Raw genomic sequence first — 12458 nt, forward strand, 5'->3', positions numbered from 1 at the left:
TCCTCTGTGTGAACCTAGTCCAGGACATTGAAAGGGCACAGAACAGAGATCCTGGGGAGGAGGAGGAAGCTGGGGATGAAGGAGTTAAGGGGGCCTGGAGCCGGGATGGCTGAAGGCTATTAACAGACCAGTATGAGAGGATAAGGCCAGCGAGGGGCCTGGCTTTGATTAGGCCCCCAAGGCCATCTTGAGAACCAGACACTGGAGATGGGTTGGTTTTATGGGGGCAGATGGCATAAATTATAGCGGCGTTAATGGAGTGGAGGGGTTCTTCCCACAGTGCTTCTGAAGGGGGTTGCTTGGGGGGTCCTCTTCCCTAGCAGCCTGGGCCAATCCCATCTGCTCCAGTCTCTGCTGTCTCCCTGCCAGCAGTACAATACCCTCCACAGGAACTGCCCCCGGAGGCATCTGAGAGCATGCTCCAGCACTCAAAGGAAAGAGATACCCTCTGCTGCCTAGACAGGAGCCACATCAGGACGGTGGTACTGCCTGGAGCCATCATATGATGGGTGACCCAACATCTGGCTCAACAGATCCTCAACAGCCAGCCAATTGAGAATGGTCATGGCCCATTTGTCTCCAAGTCAACTATAGGACTTGACCAGTCATCAGATCACACCCTGGATGGTGAGGAGCTTGGTGACCATCCTGTCCAAACACATCAGCAGAAGCCTAGGGATACACAGCTAACTGACCTCAGTGCTGGACTTGAACCCTAGACTCCTCACACTTGAGCCAGTACATTTTCATGACCACTCACCATCATCACACAGCCTCTCTGGGTCTCAGTCTTTTCATCTAACAATCACTGTTTGGCCTCCCTCCCCGCTGAAATGGAATGAAACGTCGACTGCAAAAGGCTTTGAAAAGTTAAAACCACAACATAAGTGACTGCAACATTATTGCAGTTTTGTGAGCAGAAGTTGGGGAGCCCATGGAGTTTCCCAGGAATGGGATAGTGGTTCTGCTCTGTGGAGGAGGCCAGCTGACGCCACTGGCCCTCACAGGCCCTCTTCATTTCAGCTCTGCTCAGGGACTCAGGTAGTGCTCAGCCTGAGCACAGTCATTAGGAGGGTGGGTCACTCTGAAAACAAAAACCTCTCTTTGTTCTTCCAAAGCCCATCAAACATGATTTTCAGTCACCCCACTGGGGGAGTTATCCCCATCATTGTATCCCACTCTTGTAAGGGATAGGAAGTAGGATGTGGGGAGCAGGGATGGAGAGTTAACAACCAATTCTTCCACCACTTTATATACAATCTTAGCTAGTCAGAAAACAACCGAAGCAATGTCTGGCAAGCTCGGGGTACATATCTTAAATGCAGCAATTTCTCTTCTAGAAATCTACCCCTCAGTTATTTTAGCACAGATGTCTTTGTACAAGACTGTTCCTTGCAGCTTTGTTTGTAATAACAAAGACTGAAAGCAACCTAAATGTCTATCGTTAGGGGATGGAGCAAATAAATTGTGGTACCCATACTATATAACACCAGGCAAAGAGTGAAGTAGATTTATATGTGTATACAAATGCAGTCGATTTATGTTACATAAATATATTGTTACAAACAAGTCGTATATGGAACGGTGGAGATACTATGTTCCTGTTTATGCCCAAGAAAAGAAGGTACATATAAAGCATAAGAAATTTCTGAACGATACCCAAATTCTGTTAATAGTAGTTGCCTCCAGGTTGAGAGACAAGTGACTTCTGGTAAAGAGGGACTTGCTTTTCATTATATTCCTATTTTAGAATATGTATATGTTCCACTTTTTCAGTTAAATGGAGAAAGAGAGTTAAAAAAAAAAAAAAAAGAAGTCTGTCTAGAAAAATAACTGCTTGGATGTAACCACATTTCTGCACTCCATCCACCTTCTGCCTTCCAAGTCTTGCCCCTGCTCCCTTGCACAGCTCTGACCCACTCCAGCCAATAACCCTCAGCTTTCACCATAGCCACAAGCCTTGGGGAAAGCTGCCCTTCATTCTGCAAGGACTGAGGCCTCCATGTCATGCCCAGCTACAAGAAGACTCAAGGGTCCCTGTACGAGGATCTCAAATGCTTGGAAAAGGGGCGTTACCCCAGGTGATGCCCTTTGTGCAAGCCAAGGGGCTTGGTTTCCTATTAAGCCCATGGAAGGAGTGGCAGTTAAACACCAAGCTTCAAAGAGTTGAGGATTTTCAAAAACCGCTTTTGGGAATCTGCGGCTTTTATTGGAGGTGTCAGACATTAACGAGGGCTCTGGATTATTCCCAGCCTGCAGAGCCCTCTCTTCCTCTCTTCTCCGCCCCCACTCATTCCAGCAACCAGCTTCCCCGCTTTGATGAATCAGAAGAGACTGAGAGTTCACGGGGGTATTTCTGTCCCACTCTCAGCCCACCTTCTCCCCCTTTTGCTTCAAGAAGGTATGGAAGCTGAAAGGACCCAAGAAAGGGGAAGGGGGGAGCGAACCCAAGGGAAGGGCTGGGGAGCAGGTTCAGACAGAGGCAAAAGAATCCAGCCTTGCTTACTTGCCCCTCTGGAAACAGTTTCATGGCAAAGAATTAGGAATTCTGGAGCCGACCCTATGCCAGCTGGGATGAAACCATCAACACACAATCGCCCCCTCTGGGCAATGATCATGCTCTTAGATATTTTGAGATCCTTAAATGGAAGGAGTTGTAGGAACTCCATTTTGTCCAAATATGTAGTTATATATGAGCTTTTCTTGACCACATTTTCAATGCTGGTTGAGTTCCCAGTCTTAGGGTGTACCTAGTGAACATGAAAGGTAAGTGGCATATCCAAAACAAAGAGGTGCCTTCCAATTCACTTGGAACAGACAATACACTCAGAAGTATTTGTGGAATGAACGCATGCATTCGTGTATGCATGAATGAATGAATGAGCCTGTTTTATCTTTTATTTACAAAATGACATTAGATTAGATGTTAGAAATTAGACACTGGATTAGATTAGACATTTAGTTTAGACATTAGAAATTACTCCTGCTGGTTAGGGATTGGAATCTCTGAAAAGATTATACCATGAGTTGTTAAAGGAGAGGTCACCTGTCCTACTCATGTTTCAATAAATGAAGGATGGATGGATGGATGGATGGATGGATGGATGGATGAGTGGAGGAATATATAGTATTTTGACCCCTGGAGATGTAGGGGAAGAATAAGACAAACATATATCAAGTTAGTCCTGCCTGAGGCAGGAGGATGGACAAGATGACCTGTTGGGTCTATTTCCAACCCAAGTATTAATATCTATAGCCAGAATGGGCAATCAGAAATATTTGTATCTAGACCCTGAGAATATGTCATTACTCAGGTTTCTTAAAAGTTCTTTTTTGCTAACTTGTGAATGGCCCTCAGGAAATTCAGTCTCTCACACTGGGGCAGGGTGGTCATCTCCACTGCTGGCCCCTGGAGCCCTCTTCTGATGCCAGTAACCATGGTGACTCAACACGGCCACCCATCAGAGTCCAGGGCTCCTCCATTCTACTCAGAGAAATCCCCCAAAAGAAATTGGGGAAAGAATTCTGTGCTTTTCTGAACACCTTCTTCCTGGAGAACGTGTCCCAGGTCAAATATAGAGAAGTGAAACGGAGATATGCAAGGCTTGTTGGTTCATTACACTTGAGGAGCAGGTAGATCTTAAGAATAATACACTGGTGGAAAGTTCACTTTTTAACTTCCAAGAACCAACAAAGAAAAGAGCCTACCAGACATTGACCTTGAGATAGACTTCTGTCCCATTCTTCTCCAGACCTCTTTGTCTCTCTCTTTCACTTTCTATCCTTTTCCTAAAGTCCCTTTCTGGTTCCCTGAACCAGTGTCCCTGCCCCATCCCTTCCCACAGAAAGCCCCCTTATTGATGGCCTAGCTGACATCAGTATGATGGAAGCCCTTCAGTCTCCCATGAGAGAGCTGTGGTCAATGCCCTCAGTAGCCTTAGAAGCAAGCCTGTCCCCATCCATGGTGAGCACTATTTTTTTCTCAGCACCAATTATCTGGTCTCTTATGAAGAAGGGCTATCTTTCTGAGCTTGTCTTTGACCCTGCCCCTTGTAAAACAATAGCCCCAGCATTAATTCATCTAAGGAGCATCACCCACTCCTGAGCTTGGCTTATAGTAGAAGTGTCACCATGTCGATTGTTCAGTGTTCTAAACATCTGGAATGACTAATTGCAGTCAGACTAATTCCTAACATCCCCCGGATGAAAGGTAGGGAGGCCACCTGTGAATTCATTCTACCATAAGAATCATCACAGAGAATGATCCATCCAACTAGGTCCTGTCTCTGACAGGGGTATGGAGCATATGCTATTCTCATGATGTCCCATTGAAACACTAGTGGGGGATGCGTCCAATAGTTCTGTTCCCCCAGTTGACATTTATGAATGACTTGATCCTTTGTAGTTTCCCCAATGTGTTCGTGCACATTGCGTCTTCTAAGCTAACTTTAGGAGGCCGAGAGTATTGTTGTCTCCATCACACAGTAAGAAAGCTAAAATTCAGAGACTTGTCCAAGATCATATAATTGATTAAAAGGCCAAGTAAAGCCTAGAACACAGGTGCCCTGACCCTCCTGGCTTCTCCCCTTTACTCCTTTAAGACATGTATATATTTCACCTAGAAGCCATATTGGTACTGAGACTGCTGCTACACCAGCTGAGAGTTATAAAGCCACTTTCCTCTTCTCCAGACAGGGCTAGAAGCTGGAGTTCCTGAAGCTGCAGAGAGACAAAGGCTAGCACTTCTGATCCTCTAAAGCTTGGAAAGAAACCACATCATGAACAAAGACAGCTCACTGCATAATCTAGGGAGAGAGAGAAGAGGAGGAAGGGGAAGAGGAGGAAGGAAGGAAGGAAGGAAGGGAGGAAGGGAGGGAGGGAGGGGAGGGAGAGAAGAGACAATTCTCTAAAGATTTCTGGGAAATCACATACTCGATACAGAAACTGCATGCACACACATGTGCACACATGCATGCACACACATACACACTCCCCCCGACAGACACATCTGTATGAGGGTGTAATGGAACCAGCATAGGCTCTGGAGCCAGGTGGACCTGGTTAGTTTCCTGGCTCTAACATTACTGCTGTGAGTCTCTGAGTAAATCACCAGATCTCTCTAAGTCTCCTTTTTTTCATCTGAGAAGCAAGGGAATTAATACCCATCCAAAGACCTCAAAAAGCTCAAGTGAAATGTTGAGCCAGAGGCTGAAGGAGAGAGGACTGGGGGATGTGCCCAGTGGGAGGTAGAAAAGCCCTAAGGGGAAAGAGTTTGAGACCCTCAGATAACCATCTTAGAAGTCACATTGAGGAAACCATTCTCCAGCATTCACAAACCCCAGAAGAAAGGTCACATTCTTTTCTCCTTATGATTTTGATACTAGGCCCAGTTTCTCCTCCCTCTTAAGAATCCTTTCCACCCATCACCACCCTAATGCTTCCTCCAGATTTGCCCAGAGGACTCTCAGTTGCCTCTATTCAGCCATGCTGATCTCCTCACCCTTAGCTTCTTTCTCTGCCAGAACCAAAGTCCTGTGGATGGGTAAACCTGAGACAGGCCTGGGCCTTCTGGCCTGAGCTGGGCCTCTCAACGGCACACTGCAGAAACAGCAGTTGAGAAAGAGGGGTCTCACAGTTAGGGAGGCTAGTGGAGGGCCTGGAGATGTCAACCCACAACTGAGATTTGAAAACGTCCAGGGAGGGGAAAGGGCCAGGCCCACTGCACTCACTTTACTGACCAATGTCAAGGGCAAGGGTAAAACTGAGAGTCTGAGGTTGTTGAGCAAATAAGCTGAGCTGAGCCCAGGGCTCTGCAAGAGAACAAAAGGAGGTGGAGATGGTGGTAGCCACCAAGGGCCAGAGAGGGAAGCTGGGCATTGATGAGATGGACAGTCTGCAGCCACAGGTGCCCCTGGACATCAATTCAGTGGACTGAGTCAGCAACCCAAGCTGGAGGCGTGCAGAAAGCAACTGGGCTGGAACAGGCCTCTTCAGAAATAAGCGTGGGTGATGACCTGGGAAGGAAACAGAGGCAGCTACATCAAGCAGGCCCTGGGGAAGCTCCAGTGTTAGTGGCCCAGCACTGTTGCCGTGTTCCCAGGGCAGCTTTGATCCCCACCACATGGAGCGTCACCACGGGGGTGGGCAGTCTCTGTTGGGGGAGCCAGCCCCTCTCCTCCTTGCTGCCTCATTAAATCAGACCCCCCCACCCCCACTCTTCTTTGCGCAATATCTTGGATTTTCTTCTGCCCCCAGCTTCCCCACGACACCCCACCCTCACACTCCTTCTTATTCCAGCTTTTCTCCTCCCTGACTCAGCAAGCGGGGAGCTGCCTCATCCAAGCCTAGAAGGGCAGGAACGGACACCCTTTGAAGGCTCTTCCATGGCAACCTGCATCCAACTCCTGGCTGTGTGACCTGAAGCATTCCATGACTTCTCTGTGTATTGTTCCTTAAGAGAAGTGAAGAAGATTTCCGCCAGCCCCTGTGCTCTGTAATTCTCATCTTCCATGCAATATTAGTGGGGATGGGATCTCCTATATTGTAGACACTGAGCCAAGGAGCTTCGAGGCACTTGAAGTTCTGAGAAGTTAAAGCAATTACCCAAGATTGCACAGCCAGGCAGCAACTGAGCCAGGATTTAGAACTGTGATCTGTTTGCTTCCGGCCAGGTACACAAGAGCCTCGGCAGTTATTAGATGATTGGCTACAGATGATTTACAGATTTTTTTTTTTTTTTTGAGATGGAGTTTCGCTCTTATTGCCCAGGCTGGAGTGCAATGGCACAATCTCAGCTCACCGCAACCTCCGCCTCCCAGGTTCAAGCAATTCTCCTGCTTCAGCCTCGTGAGTAGCTGGGATTACAGGCATGCGCCACCACGCCCAGCTAATTTTGTATTATTAGTAGAGACAGGGTTTCCCCATGTTGGTCAGGCTGGTCTCGAACGCCTGCCTCGGCCTCCCAAAGTGCTGGGATTACAGGCGTGAGCCACCATGCCCAGCCCAGATGAGTATTTTAACAGTGACAGGGAGAGAAACTCAGTGGTGTGTGCTGGCTGTAACAGCTCGGGGTCCCCAAGGCTGGCTGGGTCTATTACTAGACTCTGTTCACTCACCTTGTTCCCCTTTCTCCCCTTGGACATGCACAGCCTACGCAGGATCCCCACAAGTAACAACAATGTCAGGAGGACCCACTGAATGGCCCTCTGGGAAATTCCAGCCCAGCTGATACACCCTTGGGGTCCTGTGCAGGACCCTGATCTCCTCTGCAGGGAGCGACAGGCAAGGACACAGCTCTCACTTCCTCTGCAACAGGCCCCTGCAGCCCAGAGCTTGGGGCAGGAGCCTGGGGGGATTGGCTTGCGAGGAAGTCCTGGGTTTCCTGAGCATCTGGCTCAAGGCCTAATTCAGGGGAAAGTTGCCTCCACCCAGCCGGGGCCCCAGCTTTCTCCTGTTAATTGAGACAATGACCCAGCTCCCAGGACTGCTTCCAGCTTGAAAGGGGGTTTAAGATGCCGGGATGAAAGGCTGGGGTTGAGTACAAAGCAGCGCAAGCTGTCCTGGCAGTGGGAGGCTGGCCCTGGGCCTTCTCCAGTGCCCCCACCCCAACCAGGGCTGAGTCACTTCCTCCCTTCTGGCTGGATTTCACCTCAGTCATCCAGACACATCTAACTCTGGAGGGGTGGGTGATGGGGGGGTGGAAATGAGGGGACGGAGGGGCAGCGGATGGTCCCAGAGAGTCAGGCATGTACCTCAGTCACCACCAGAGGTCCCCATCCCTGGAGGGGAGGGAGGTGCTGAGGTCCTTGATGCTGGAGGAGCTGTGATCACGCATCATAGCTGCATGACTCTGCTCTTGATGTGTCTGGGGGAGCAGGATGGCTCATCCATGAGCATCCTCTGTGACGCGTGAAGTAACCCAGGAACAAAGAGGCAAGGAGATTTCCCAAGGTCTCACGGCACATCTGAGGAAAGACCAGATCTGAAACCTGCAGGCTCCCGGAGCCCCTCCTATGGGCGCCCAGACCCCAGATCACTCACTCATGTACCTGTGATGCTCTCCCAGGAGCTCTGTAGTGCTGCCCTTTGTATTGCAGGGTCACCATAGAAGCTCAGACATAGTCTTCGCCTTCAAGGAATTTCTTTTGCTGCTAGACTAGTGTCTCATTAGTACCTGGAAGGATCACTAGATATCTCAGGATTTAAAACAACAACCAAAAAAGGGATACTGAGAGGGAATGAGGCAGAGGTGAGAGATGCTAAGGAAGAGGGTCCCTCGGCTGGCCCCTGCCACCACATCAGCACCACAAGGTCCTCCAGGACATTCTCCTCCTGCCACCCTCAGGTGCATCCATTAGACTAAGCTCACCAAACCGGGCTTCTGGGGTTCTCTTGACCTGGGGGACCTCAGATCTTCCAGCTCCCAAGGGACTAGTGTTTCCATTCAGCATTCAGCATTCAGACATGTAATCAACAGCCAGAGCCCACTCTGAGCCAGGTCCTGGGTTACGGACAAAGAAGTCATGGTCCTTGCCCATATAATGGAGAGGAACCATCTTCAGTCACTGGACTGAACGTGGCCTGTGCTGAGCTGGGAGTTGGTGCAGGCAGGATGCTATGGGGGCCAGGGAAGGAAGTGCGATCGTGTTAACTCAAAGCACAGAAGACAACTCACTTGAACTTTGGAACCAAGACCCTTCCTCTTTCCAGTTTTGAGCCATCTCCCCCCAATTCAAGGCCTACCCCGTCATTCCTAACCTAGTGGAGGTCAAACTAAACCAGCCTGATTTAATGGAGCTCAAATCAAGCTCTAAGCAGTTTCTTCCACTGGGAGCTTTCTCGTCCTTGGAAACTCACCAAGTGGAGATAATAATGGCATTAGTGGGTTGCGTGAAGTCTTAGCACCTAGGGAGGGAGCAGGTGCCTCAGTCATTCTTGTTCCTTTCCTCTTGGTACTTTCAAATCCACACGTATTAGCAAGCAATGGGAAGTGTTTGTGTAAACCGTGAAGAAGTCTCCAAAACCATGGGTGCTTAAAGCTCAGCACCCTAGCATGAGGGAGACTGTGCAGTGGCGATAGTAGAGGGCTTTACCACAGAGGAGGTGCAGGCCGCTCAGTTGTTTGAAGTGGCTTGGGTGGAGCTGGCCCGGAGGCAGGGAGCTCCCTGCAATGACCTCTCAGGTTCCCTTTTAGTTGGGCCCATCTGAAGGTTGCAGAGAGGGCACAGAGGGGTGGAGTGTAAGCGACCCGTGGGCTTGTTTTTGCTAGTTTTCTGGGTGCAGGGTTTGCTTCTCCTGGCACTGGTCCTTCCTGGGGCCCCCGGCTCCAGCTTGTTAGTTTTAACTGGAACAATTTCCTTTGAACTCAGTTTGAATTAGCATCACCATGGCGATGGATCAGGGTTTTCACAAGTCGACCTGGTCTTCACCCCTTAAGCAATTAGTTCGTAGGAGAAAAGGAGAAAGAGGAGGAGGGAAGAGGGGAGGTGGGGGAGAAAATGGAAAGGAAGGGAAGGGGAGAGGAGGAAGAGGAAGAAAACTGGAGAAAGGGAAGTAATGGGGAAGGAGAAGAGGACAACGCAGGAAAGATGAGGAGGAGGAGCAGGAGGTGGAAGGTGAGGAGGCTCGGGAGGATGTGGCGGGAGGAGGGAGAAGGTAGGAAGTAGAGGAGGACCATTCTGCCAGGCTAAGCCCAGGGGCCTAGAGTACTCCAGGGGCCCTTGACCTTCCCAGCCTTTCCCACAGCCCCACCTACTGGGAGAAGCCAGAGAAGCAAGGGTACCAGATCTTTGACCTGCAGCCTGGGAGGAAGGACATTGTTCCAACTTTCTGCAGGGTCACCCAGAAGCCTGCTCGTGAGTAGTCAGCCCCCAGGCAACAAGCCCACCTTCATTCAGCCTCTTTCTCCTGCAAGAGCAGGCTAGGAGGACGCAAGAGCAGGGGACTCGAGTCTGAGAACTGAGGAGAGCTGGCGGGACCCCTAGGTACTTGCCCTAGAACCTTGGGCAAGCCAGCAGCCTCTGTAAAATGGCAAGGATGGCTCCTCTTCCTCGGGTTCAGGGACGGAGTGTCAAGTGAGAGGGCTGGATCCTCACAGGGGGTTCTGTGCACTCAGAGAGCCCTGGCACAGACTCCATGTGGTCTCCAGGGGCTCATTGCTTGCTTGCTTGTCAGCTCTCTCACTTGGCTGGGAGTTTCAGGGAGGCAGTGACTAGGTCTTCACCATCATTGAATTTCTAGCCACTAGCACAATGCCTGGCATGTTACGTAGGCAATAAGTATTTTTCTGATGAATTAATGATTGATGAATTGTTGTTATTTTTCCCAAAAATGGGTGGTAAGAGTGGGGAAAGGAGACTAGCAAGCCTGAACCCACTAGAATTTGATAGAGATTGAGGATCTCTCTTTCTTCAGGACTCAGTATGTCCCCATGTCCTCCAAGAGGCCCTCCTGGATTTGCCACCCCCTCCCCCACCTCCCTAGACCTCTCACTCTAGAGCCCCACTGTGTTCCATGGCTCCTGCCATCATCCCCATCATCACGCAGTATAATCATTGATTCGCTCATCCATTTCCCCAGCTAGGTTAGCTCAATGAGAGAGGGACTATGTCTGGTTCCCCAGGTCTTTGCACACTTCAGGCACAGAGCTGATGCTCTAACCATGTTTGTAAATACACGAACCTGAGCATTCCAGCCAGGGCCAGGTGTCAGGCTTTCTGAGGCCAGTAAAGGCAGTGCCTGGGAAAAACAAGCCTGTGAACGGAGGACTCACCATGCAGCACGCCAAGTGGAAAACAGGCTGGGGAGAGAATGGAGGTTCCAGAGAGCCATCATTGATATCTACTCTACAAAGGACTGAGGAGGAGAGGTGTTTCCTGGGCCGCCAACCAGAACTATGCTATGAGATATGCAGAAAAGATTTAGGTTAGAAATCAGAATGACAGCCGGGCATGGTGGCTCATGCCTATAATCTCAGCACTTTGGGAGGCTGAGGCAGGAGGATCACCTGAGGTCAGGATTTTGAGATGAGCCTGGCCAACATGGTGAAACCCTGTCTCTACTAAAAATACAAAAATTAGCTGGGCGTGGTGGAAGGCACCTGTGTCATCACTATCTCCACCTGTCTTAAGAACCATCCTGCTTCTCCCTCTCCGTCCCCACTTCTTACCCCTTGGCTGCTGCCTGTTTCTCCTTTCACTCTTGTAACCTCCCTTCCCAGCCCTCACCACTGCTCCAGCCTCTTTTCCCAAGTCCTGCCTTGGCCTCTCTGCCTCTCCCTCCCTCCCCTTTCCTCCTCTGCTGCTCATTATAAAAAAGAAATCTTTCTAAATACGCCAGAAATGCACTCATCCCCCAAGGACCCCTGTCTAGCACAAAGGGCTGGTTCTTTCTGGCCACTCCCTGTGGCCTCCTTCTTGCCCACTGCCTTTGAATCGTGGCCTCATTCACACGACTGGAAGGGCTAACAGGGCATTTTCCCACGTGTCCGGGTGGGGAGGAGGACAGGGTCGGGGTGGTGAGTTGGATGAAGGAGGGTGGAGACGGGCAGCTGAGAATCTTCCCAAAATTTGGCTCATCCTCAGGGGAAACAAACTGCTTACTTGATGTCATGACTAACTCCTTGGAACCTACAGGAACTATTAGATATGTGGGAAAGGTTCGCTTTAGAAATCAGAACGACCATACAAACCATAAGGACAGCCACCATGTGGAATGTTTGGTCCCCATGGCACAAAGATTTGGGCTTCTTCCTGGGATGAGTTGGGATCCCTTTGGCATGGAGGCAGAGGGGGACTCTGTGATTCCTAGGAGACCCTCCGAATGTGAACACCCCTGGGATTCTGAAGGGAGCCCAGTGCTCCCTGCGCTCTGTCCTCCCACCCCACACCCTACCCTGTGCTCTCTGCTCTCTGGTCAAGTCCCTGGTCCGAGGGAGCACTGACCTAGAGTGTGGAAGCTCCTCCCCTAGAAAGCTCGGCTGACCTTGCTTCAGCTGAGTCCAGGAGAAAACACACATCTGACACATCCCAGGACTGGGGGGAGGGAGGCGGGAACAGAGGAGGGGAGCATCCAAGACCCTGAAGTCCCAGAAGGAGTCCAACCTTCTCACGGAGCCTGGAGGACAGGCATGGGCAGAGCGGGTGCAGGACCTCCAAATGGCTCTGCCCCTGAGCTGTGGAAACACTCCCGCAGGAGGCAGGTGGTGGGAGAGGGCCTCGGCCTCAGCATTCCCCTGCCCTTGTGTCCTCCTGTTCTGAATTTCCTAATCTCTTTCCTGCATGTCCCCTCAACAACTTCCCCTCCCTTCCCCACCCCACCCCACAGCAGCTGGGCTGCTGGAAGTCGGGAGTGTTTATGAGTTAATCAAAAACTCCTGTACTTTGCTCTTGAATTGAGGCCATCATTCCTTTGTCCCAGGGCAATGGGGTCAGTTTGATCTCCCCTGGCTTAAATAGTGT

At 50.3% G+C, this 12458-nt stretch overlaps 1 long non-coding RNA gene across 1 annotated transcript; it reads right to left on the bottom strand.

Annotated features, from left to right (window-relative positions):
- Positions 1 to 4874: 4874 nt before the first annotated feature.
- On the bottom strand, positions 4875 to 12256 carry LOC117080087. Its single transcript, XR_004435713.1, has 4 exons — positions 11943 to 12256; positions 8049 to 8173; positions 7752 to 7964; positions 4875 to 6014 (listed from the first exon to the last, which is right to left on the bottom strand). It is a non-coding gene; the product is annotated as an uncharacterized LOC117080087 (long non-coding RNA).
- Positions 12257 to 12458: the final 202 nt, after the last annotated feature.

Source organism: Trachypithecus francoisi, unplaced genomic scaffold, assembly GCF_009764315.1.
Source record: "Trachypithecus francoisi isolate TF-2019V2 unplaced genomic scaffold, Tfra_2.0 Lachesis_group8, whole genome shotgun sequence".
NCBI classification, from domain to species: Eukaryota; Metazoa; Chordata; class Mammalia; order Primates; family Cercopithecidae; genus Trachypithecus; species Trachypithecus francoisi.